Genomic DNA, 11,678 nt, shown 5'->3' on the forward strand with positions numbered 1-11,678 from the left:
GAAGGATGTTGGTGAATCAAATTCTGAAGGCTGGAACGGCAGCGTTTTCTATGTGGATGTTATATGATGGAGTCACGTGGAGAAGCACATGTTTCAGTGTTTCACTTATAATCTGTTAACTTCAAAACGGCACCGTTGATATGTCATTTCGAGCATCTCTTAGGTGGTACATGTGAGAGTCACTTGAGCAGCCTCGCCTGAGGTTGTTAATTCTGTTATCCACATGTCAGCTAGCTGTAGATTCTGGGTTTATGATTCTTGTTATGGATGCAAGTTAAAAGGCTGGGTGATAGGGCATTTAGGCATTCAGTTAGAGAGCGAGTTAGGGAGAGAATGGAGAGAGAATTGCTTCTATACAATTCTCTATAATCTCTTGTATTGCTTTGTAAAAACAGTCTCCATTGTTAATCAATAAAAGCCAGCTAAAAAGCTTCTTCGGTGGGTGTAGGTTGTGTCATTGAGGACAACTGAACCACGTAAATCTCTTTCTATTTTTCTTGTTTGATTCTGAATCTTTTTGGCGGATTTGCTATTAACTCTTGTTTGGTGTTCTTGGAGTTTTTTTTTTTTTTTATTTGAAACCACCAAAAAGGTGGGGGTTAGGCTGGACCCCTACCTATCATATAAATTCGATAAAAATAAAATATATCTAGAGGGGAACATAAACAAAAACCTCCAAGCTAAAGAATGATATAAAAAACAATCTAAGGCAAAGCCTAGCAAATGGAAATATAATAAATGGATAATGCATTCGGCTATAGTATTTCTTACACTACTTAAGGCCTGTGATTAGTTTGATGCCCTTCCTTGATTGTTGGCCATCAACACTAAAATCTAGATTGGGTTCAAGCCGTCCAATATCCTCAAGAGCCAATAACAAACATCTACCATCCACTAGATCATTAGAACTAAAATCCTCATCATTATGAAAATTATAGCTCACAATATGACCTAAATCTGTGTGGGGATCATTACTAATTTTCTCGCCACGCTGAATGAGTATCTCCGTAGAGTTGGAATTGAAACCAACAACCCCTGTGCGAATATCATCCATCATATTTCGAAAGAATGCAGTAGTTGTAGATGCCCTCTGTGCCGAAACATCTGAGACAGAAGGAGGAGGGATAGCATCCTCAGTGCACTCCTCTGTACCAATTAAAGCGGCATAATCCCTTAAGTCGCAATCGTCTTGAACTCAAGGCTCGAAAATCGAATTCTGAACCCCCAATGCCTGAGCAAGAAGGGCAAAACCAGTAACAGGTGGGGAAGTCGAGCCAGAAATCTAACCATGATCAACAGGAGCCTGGACGCAACCTTTTGTGGCTTGAGTTTCTCCACAAGTCCGTTGGGGCTTCCGAAGCCCAGGGTTAGCGAGGAAGCACTCTTCAGTGGAATGGCCATGGTGCTTGCATGAGGCACAATAGGCAGGAATTTGCTCGAAAATGACCTCCTGCCAGAAACCAGAATCGCCCGCTCCAATCCAGATCCGAGGAACTGGAGGTCGGGAGACATCGTACTCAATCAGGACTCGTGCCACCGATGGCCTGATAACAGCAGTGGTAGCATGATCTACCCTTAAAGGTTTACCAATAGCACTAGCAATAGAGATTAGAGCTGGTTTGCACTGAATATAGTGTATTGGTAAAAATGGGAAGGATACCCAAACTGGAACAATCGGAGACTCCTCATAACACCGAAAATTAGTGGTCCATTTAAATATGCGCATTGTGCAACCACTAATGCACCAGAATTGTCTTATCCAAATGCGGGAATAATCTTCCTTAAGCTCGAGATTAATCAAGATATGTTTCGGATCGAGTAATAGGACCTGAGCATTTCCTTTCAAGCCCAATGATGTAAAAAATTGACGAATAATTGGTATTTTAGGTCGGCCGAAAGAAAACTTACCTACAAGTGAGAGTTTGTAGGGTGCCGCCATGGATTGCACTTCTAATTTAGAAAACAGCACTGCTGGTTCTCCATGGTAGATAGTAGTTGGCTTGATGGGGATGTCCGAGGGGGTTAATCCCGGCAAAGAATCCAAGGATTTCGGATATTGTGTTGAAGCATTGTTATTCCAAACTGTTGTCGATTTTGTGATATTGGCATATGATGGCTTCGGAAGGGGTTGAGAGGCGTTTTGGGCTGTTTGGTCATTATGGGGAGTATTCTGATTTGAGTGGGGGGCATTTGTGCATGGGCGGTGGAAGCCGAATGGGCTTGAGGTGAGGGTGTAATGTGTGTGCTATAGTCACATGGATTTGTGGTATGAGTTGGGATTTGTGAAAGTGTTTCATGCGTGCCTGTTGTGGGTGCCACAGCATGTGCTAGAAAGTTGGTTGTATGTGTGGGAAAAAGGGAAATGGGCGGCAGCCCATCATGAGATGCCGAAAGTGGCTCATTTGTTGCCAAACTATTTTGTTGGCTGCAGCATGTGTGGGGAGCACACTTAATTTGACTTGGTTGCCACCAATCATGCGTTGCATGATTGGTGACAGCTTGGAATGACTTTGTATGGTCAGCAGTGGCGGGCTGGTTGGTGATGGCGGACTGGCTGGCAGCAGTTTGCGGCTGACAACGGCTGCTTTGGGTTGCTGCCTGGGCTACGTGATCGAGTTGTGTTAACCGGGGTGAGCTTGGATGGTTGGGAATAGTGACAGTGGCTGAGTTGGTGGTTTGTGGTGGTCGTTGCGTTGACATTGGTGGCTTATACAGCGGCAACGGTATATGCAGCGGCGGTGGTCGGCTGTTTGTGGTTGGCAATGGCTGTTGTTGATGATTAGATTCATTTGATGGCTGAGAAATAGGATTTGGTGGTTTGTTCAAAGATGATGGTGTCGGCAATGGTGGGTATTCATCATGATCGGCTAAATCGGTGTTGGGTGTATGATTTCGCCTATTCTTGTTTCTTCTTCTCCGTTGAGAATGATTGGATGCTTCAATGACCATTGGACGAGGTGGTGCACAACCAGGGTTATAGCCACTAGCTAAAAGGTAGCGGAAGTAATCTTTTTGTAATTTTCGGTTTGAATGTGGTTGTCGATTTTGTGCTGGCTGGCTGGTGCAGGACGGTGGACCGGTGGCATGGGGTGGCTCTGCAGGCTCCGGTGGTGGGGGGCTGCCACCACCGGTAGTCGGATTGACCATGGACAGCCGGTGGAAGCCCAACCAAGCCTAGTAGTTATCACTTTTTTATTAACCAAAATTTAAACTTGCAGATGGAGCATTCTTATTTCTTTCTCTTGCTAGTGATTATATTGCTTGAGAAAAAAATGAGATCCTTGTAGAAATGCTTGTGGTTGAAGAGCTTCACAGAGACGCTGTCTTCAGTACTGCCCCGAAACTGATTATATTCAATCAGGATCTGTCCAATTCTTGGAGTTCTAGTTTAAGCTTTTCAATTTTCAATCTCGCGAGTGTGCATCTTGGATTTATTTTGATTCAAGATCCTGGGCAGTGATTGATCTTGTGTGGCAGAAGGAGCAGATCAATTCACTACAAAAGTGAAACTGGAGATAATATTAATAATGAATATTTCAATATTTAATTAGCTCTTATTAACAAACAAAACATATCATATTGCTTTATAATTCTGCCTAACAGTATAACTAGTCTTTACTGGGCCAATTTGTTATTACCGTTAATACTTGATTAATTTTCATTTTAATTAATTATAATTAGGTAGAATATTAGTGTAAATGTATAAATTAGTTTGAATAAATATTTAAGTTTCTTATTGGCCTACTAAATTTTTGTTTGAAGTTTATGTTTTATTATTATAGTTTATACTAGGGGTGGGCATAAACCCACAACCCATGGGTTTAGCCAAACTCAAACCAAATAAAATGGTTTGGATTGGGTAAATTAAAAAAATGGGTTGAATTTGGGTTTTTATGTATGAAACCATTTTATAATGGTTTGGGTGTGGTTAACCCATGGTTTAAGAAAAAATTTCCAAAACTAAACAAACCGCTGAAAACAAAATAAACAAACCGCTGAATCCCTCTCCATCTTCTACAATCCCTATCGACAAAAGTGACGTGGTGGATCTCTCATTGTCATCGACTCCTAAAGTCCCCACTTCGATTGCTATCGTCCTAATGATTTAAGGTGAGGCTCTGCTTCAATTTTTTTTGCTTTTATTATTGTTGTGGTGGCTCTTATTTTTAGATAATAGTGAAATTTTGACTCTTGTTTTAGCTTCATCCTGACACTTATTCCATCCAATATTAGCTAGCAATAGCAATAAGAGCTGGGCTCCTATCATTTTACAGTAATAAATTATTCAGTAGAAGAGAGATGAACATTGGATTAGCCACAGATAGCTAGCCTCCCCTGCTACATGACAAATAACATAAAATATTCTATAATAAGATGTTTAATAAATTAAGTATATATGATAGTGGGTAAATCCAAAAGTTTTTGAATTTTGAGGGAGCTTGTAGATGACCCAAAAAAAAAAGTTTAATTGAATTTGAAATCAGGCTCTGCTTCAATTTTTTTTTTCTTTTGTTGTTGTGGTGGTGGCCCTGTAATGCTTCGATTCTATTCTGATGGTCCTAAATCAAGATATTTTTTTATGAATTTTTTTTCCTATCGTTTGTAGATGATTGTTGGTTATAACTAAGAATATATTTGAATCCAAAGCTGGAATGAAAGTTGGATACTTAATAGTTTCTCTGGCATATTTTCATCTAGTAGAATATTTGCAGATTGTTGTTCCTACTGGATTGAAACTTGATGCTCTTACTGGCACTATTGTTGTTGTTCCTTATATTTGGTAAAAGTTTTTGTTGAATTGGCTTAAAGTTGTTTATTTATTTATTTTATTTTATTTTAGATGGATGAGAACTCAAGTTGTCATGGTACTAGTTCCTTGGACACGCTTGCAACTACTCAAAGCAAGAGGAAAAAGCCATCAGAGAGATCAGAAATATGGGATCATTTCACTAAATACGATCCAGGTAATAGATGCAAGTGTAATTATTGTGGTAATGATTATGCTTGTAAGAATAAACATGGGACTAAAATTGGGACTAGTACATTAAGGAATCATTTGTTACGTTGTCCTGATTATTTGAGCATTTTTTAGGATGAAAATCAAACAACTTCACATGAAATGAAAGATGAATCTAAGTCTCATGTGTTTGACAAAGAAGCATGTAGAAAGGCCCTTACACGGTTAATTATTATTGATGAATTACCCTTTAGTTTTGTGGAGAAAGAGGGCTTTCAACAATATAGTAAGCAATTGGAGCCAAACTTTGATCTACCGTCTAGGAGAACCCTTGCTAGAGATGTATACAAACTTTTTTGGGAAGAAAAGCAAAAATTAAGGAACTTTTTTGTTTCAAATAAGCAAAGAGTTTGTATAACCACAGATGCATGGACGTCTATACAAAATTATTACTATATGGTGATAACAGCCCATTTCATTGATAGTGAATGGAAATTGCAGAAAAGAATTTTAAATTTTTGCACATTACTTGACCATAAGGGGGAGACAATTGGAAAGGTAATTGAATCTTGTTTGCTTGAGTGGGGTATAGAAAGGGTATTTACCATTACTGTTGATAATGCTAGTTCAAATGAGTTAGCTATCAATTATGTCAAAAAGAAATTGAAGAATTGGAGTGAGAATGGGCTTGTGCTAGATGGTGATTTTTTACATATGAGATGTTGTGCGCATATTTTGAATTTAATTGTGAATGAAGGATTGAAAGACTTACATGTGTCAATTTCTAGAATTCGTAATGCTGTCAAGTATGTAAAGTCATCTCCTGCAAGGCTAAAAAAATTTAAAATATGTGTGGAGCATGAAAGAATTGAAGGTGCTGGTCTTGTGGTTCAAGATGTGTCCACTAGGTGGAATTCCACCTACTTAATGTTGGAGAGTGCTTTAAAATTTCAAAAGGCTTTTGAGAGAATGGAGGATGATGATCAACATTATGTTTCATATTTCAAAGAAGATGGAGGACCCCCTAATAGTGATGATTGGGAAAATGCTAATGTTTTTGTGTTGTTTTTGAAGTCATTTTATGATATAACTTTGAAATTTAGTGGTTCAATGTACGTGACTTCAAACTTATATTTTCATGAAATGTGCTCAATTCATTCCGATTTGACATCATTAATTGAAAGTAGTGATGATCTTGTTTTATCTAAAATGGCAACAAGTATGAAAAATAAATATGACAAATATTGGGGTTCAATTGATAGGTTAAATAATTTGTTGCTTATTTCGGTTATTCTTGATCCACGTTATAAGTTAAAATATGTGACATTTTGCTTTGAAGACATTTTTGTTATTGATGAGGTTGGGAAGAAGTCTGAAAAGGTGAAAAATCTTTTAATACGTCTTTATGAATACTATAAAGATCTTGACACTAAGATTGGTGGTTGTGGATCATCTAGTGATGTTGGTAAGTCGTCAATTGTTGATAGTAGGAAATTTGATAAAAAGGTGGGGTTTTCTAAACTTTCAAGTGTTGCAAAGTTCAAACAAAGAATAGGAAAATATGATTGTGTTGAGATGAAAAATGAAGTAGAGAGGTACTTGTTGGAGCCATGTGAACATGTTGATGACGATGACTTTGAGATTTTGGCATGGTGGAAAATGAACTCAATAAAATATCGAGTTCTTTCACATATTGCAAAGGATGTGTTTGCAATTCCAATATCTACAGTAGCTTCAGAATCTGCATTTAGTACTGGAGGACGCATCATTGATTCATTTCGTAGTTCTTTAAGTCCAAAGATGGTGGAAGCTTTGATATGCTCACAAAATTGGTTACTTCACACTTTTGTCCCATTACAAGATGAACCAACGATGGAGGAGCTTGAGTTTTATGAAGCCATAATGTCAGGTAACTACTGTTTATCATAACAAGCGAAAAAAATTATATATTTGTTTATCACAAGTCTTTTTTTATTAATTTATTTTTATTTAATGTAGAGTTTGGATCAAGTGCAACAACGGAGGCAATGACTTTAGATTGATGTTATTCTTACAATTTTGGTATGAATCATGTTCCTTTTTTAAATTTACTCATCTTTATAACTATTCAACATTATAAATTATTTATTTATTTATTTATCTTATTTAAGGATGAAGATGCCAGTGAGTGCCATTTGCTTGAGGAAAGATGAAGATGGTCCCAAAAGTATCAAAAGTATCACACGGCTGGGTGTCCTCATTTGAATGATTTAACATTAATAGGTGGCATTTTTAAGGAGCTGCCCTCCACAAATTTTACTCAGCATTTATTTCACTTATTATTGTTAATTTTTAATATCATTTATTTCATTTATTTTAATATCAATTTAATAATTAATAATAATTAATAATTATTATAATTTTGATATAATTAAATTTTATTAAAATAAAAATTATTTTGATAATAAAATTCAAACCAAACCCAAACCAAACCCAAATGATTTGGTTTGGGTTGGGTTAAAAATATTTGGGTTGGTTTGGGTTGGATTCAAATTTTTATGGTTTGGTTTGGGTTAACTTAAAATCCAACCCAAACCAACCCATGCCCACCCTTAGTTTATATCAATTACATTTTTAGAGTTCAACATATACCTCCTTAATGCATCATTTAGTGACAAATGCCCCTGAATCTAACATTTATTTAGGAACATGTTGAGGAATGAGGGCACATACTTGATTAATTGTTACGTGGTATAAAATAAAACCATCATCTTTATCACAGGTCATGGTTTATCCTTTTTGTTACATATTTACGAGAGAAATGAGTTCTTTGGATAAGTTCTTTTGATGTTTTAATATGTTTGGATTCTTAGCTTAACAGTGAATAAAGTAAAATATTTTACTTATATTGAATAGGAAAACATATACATGACTTTCATAGTTATTTCTTTGAAAGATACTCATGTAATATTAATTTATTCCCTAATACATTAAATATAGAATTGTTAATGTTTGATTAATTTAGGAATTGCAAAAGAACAAACGGGTGTAAGAAGTATTGGGGATTAACATTTTTCTACTGAGTTAAAACTTTACATTTCACAACATTTTCGTTATTACCAGTAGTTGACTGGGTAGTTGACAAGTAAACTAGGCAAAACTTAGAAGAATGTTATATTTTAATTTAAAATTTATGGCTTGATTCAGATGTCATAGATTTAGTGGTATTATTTGATTTAAAGTTTTTTGAGTGAATGAAAAATAATTTGGTAGGTAATGTATAGAGTTGAAAAGATAGATTTTTTCTTTCCTTCAAATGTTATGATATATTACTTGAGTGCAAAGTTGTTTTTATTATTATGACATTGGTCATTTCATTTGCAGGTGTAATTGATTTGTAAAACTTTAATAGAAAAGCGTTACGCTCCAACACTTCTTGCACCAGTTTGTTTTTTCGCAATTCCTAGAGTGGTAAAATATAATCATCCTGAAATGTTAATCCTTTTCTTCATGCTGTTTATCAAATGTGCTATTTGTTATTATAGATTATGTATTTATCACTGCAACAATACGGAGGAATCTACCCAAGTCTGATGTATGCTATGGTGTGTACAAGGCCTGATATATCTCAAGCAGTGAGCGTGGTTAGTAGATACATGTATAATTTGGGTAAAAATCATTGGCTTGCAGTAAAGTGGATTTTCCGATATTTGGATGGGACAATTGATGTTGGGTTATTGTTAAAAAAAGATTGTAGTCAACAATGTGTGGGGTATTGTGATTCTGATTTTGCTGGAGACCTAGATAAGCGAAGATCAACAACGGGCTACGTATTCACATTGAATGGAGATCCGATTAGTTGGAGGTCAATTCTACAGTTGACAATTGCTCTTTCCACTGCAGAAGCAGAGTACATGACAGCAACTGAGGCTGTAAAAGAAGCTATTTGGTTGAAAGGCTTGTTAGGAGATTTGGGAGTAATCCAGCAAAACATTGCGGTCTTCTATGATAATCAAAATGCAATATTTCTTACGAAGAATCAAACATATCATGCTCTGACGAAACACATAGATGTGAAATATCATTATGTGTGAAAGATTATCAAGGGTGGTGATGTGTTATTAAAGAATATCAATACCAAAGATAACCCATTAGATATTTTGACAAATGTGGTTTATGGAGTTAAGTTTCAACATTGCTTGAAACTAATTCAAATCCTTCGAATGTGTTGAGTTCGGAAATCATGAACTACGATCGACTTGATCCCAGATTTGGGTACATAGGCAATCACAGAGATGCAGCCACTTTGGGGATGATGGTTTATTGATAGTCGGCTTAGATTTAGATAAATCTTCGCCGAGATGGAGAATTATTGAAAAGTCAAATTCAGTGATTTGTTTATTCAAATTGGTTGAAAAAAGGAACAAGTAAGTCACATGCATAATTGACTATTTGGAAGAGTTTGGCACCATATGCATTCATTTGTCAAATTTGAAGAATTTAGTTGCTGACTTAATTGATAATTTGACAAAGGGTTTGGTGCAACAGTGCAACCATTTTGGCTATAAATAGAGATGTATTCTTCATTTGTAAAGCATCCCAAAATTTGAGAGATTAAGAGAAATTGCAAGTAAAGCAATTCTAGAGTTCTGAGAGTGTGAGCAATTGGAGAATATGTGTGAGAGTACTGGGTGTACTTGGGTTCTGGAAAAGTGAGGTTTCTCTACTCATATTTGTACTCTAATAATTGTTAGTAATACAATTATTTTTCTCTTACTCCCGTGGACGTAGACATATTGCCGAACCACGTAAAATTATGTATCCTTTATTTTTATGTGATTATTTGGTGCGCTTGATTCCACATTCCGCGGACAACAGATTTTTCTTCCATTTCTGAGTGTAGTGTTCTAGTGTTTGACAAAGCCAAACTTGTGTATATTATGAACTCAAATCAGATTTGGGGTTGCGCTTCTTCATGCCTCAAATAGAAGTCTAACATCACATATATTGGGGGACAACGATCTCAGGTTGGAGTTGGTTGTAGAAAATTATCAACAGCAACAGAACCTTGTTGGAGAAGCCTCATTGCTAAAGGTTTTATACCATCTAAATCCGTTATAATAATCCATTTGCTATCGGCTCAAACTAAAATCAAAGTAATGTTGGATGTTATTTCGGTCAGTCTTAGTTACAAACTAAGTGCACGAAATAAGTTAAAAGGCCTTCGGAATTTCGGTAGTAGGTTTGTATATGCTAAACAGAACACAAAATTTCCTCCATCAATTTTATGGCAGTTTTTTCACGTTTGTATTCTGAACTATAATGATTTTTGAAAAGAAACAACAAAGAGTTAAGGAAATAAATTTATACCAAATTGTAGGATATCCAAAGTCAAGATTCAATTAATTTACCAAATTTCTCTTCTCACGGGAGTTTCATTAAAGATTACAGGGCAATATTCATAATAATTGAGTACCATGATTATTGTTTTAAATCACCAATATTCATAATAATTGTGTTTTTCTCTCTTCAGGACTTTTATTAGTCATGAAAGTTAGCGGTGGCAGTTCAAACAACCCTCCAAGTACCAAATTTTCTTGATTCATAACTTTTGAATAATGTTTTTGTGGCAAAACGATTGTGAAGTTTAAAATATTATCAACTCATTTAATTGGAAATTTAGCAAATGCGACGGGGATGACAACGACAACAAATCTAGAGGAATTGCAGAAGCAGCATGAAGAGAAGGCGTTGAAGACATTATCGACTCATTTAATTGGAAATTTAGCAAATGCAACGGGGACGACGATGACAACAGAGCTGGAGGCATTGCAGAAGCAGCATGAAGAGAAGGTGTTGAAGATACAAGAGCTGAAGAAGCAAATTGAATCAACGAAGGTTAGCTTGGAGGAGGAGGAGAAGAAGAATGCGAAGGAGAGCGGATTTTCGATAGCCTGTGTGAGACATATAATATCCTAAGAGAAGTGGGTGATCATGTACAAATGCAGTTAATTTATAAACGTGTTATAATAGTTTACAATTATCTAGCTGGCTCAATTTTTATGCTTTATGGTGCGTTTAAGATTGAAGTTGGACAGTTGTATCTTAAAAGGTACAACATTAAACTGTTTGGTAAATACTAACTATTGTACCTTGGAAGATATGTGTTAGCCTAAAGGGCTATACATAATGTAATTTTGATGATAACAAACATGTGTATTAAGTAATTTAATAAATATTGTATTTCATATTTTCACTAGTTTTTTAAGGATAATATTTATGCAAGTGAATCAAGTGAAATTAAGATTGAAGACACTCAACGGACAACGGCGACATCAAGAATATAGTTTAAAGCTCAACGAACAAATTAGTGCGCTAAATTCTTGTAAAGCCGGTATGATTTAATTGATGCATGATTTAGCATTTGAGAAGCTCAAGATATTAATTTAATTAAATACTTTTCATTAACTAAAAAGTTTTATTTTTTATAAAGTAAAGTATGTTGTGGATTTAAGTAATTTGGACTTAAATGCTAAGATTTGAAATCTTTCATTTAAATAAGTAATAAATTTCAGAGTTGGACGTTTTTATAAACATTTGAAATATTTTGGGCCATACTATAATTTATGAATATTTTGGAATAAAGTGAAAGGTTTTGAGAACTTTGAAAAATATGGGTATTATGTTAAAAATGACCTTTGTGCGAAATAATAAAATCGTTGGGGCAATATCATAATTTCAA

This window comes from Citrus sinensis, chromosome 6, assembly GCF_022201045.2.
Source record: "Citrus sinensis cultivar Valencia sweet orange chromosome 6, DVS_A1.0, whole genome shotgun sequence".
NCBI classification, from domain to species: domain Eukaryota; kingdom Viridiplantae; phylum Streptophyta; class Magnoliopsida; order Sapindales; family Rutaceae; genus Citrus; species Citrus sinensis.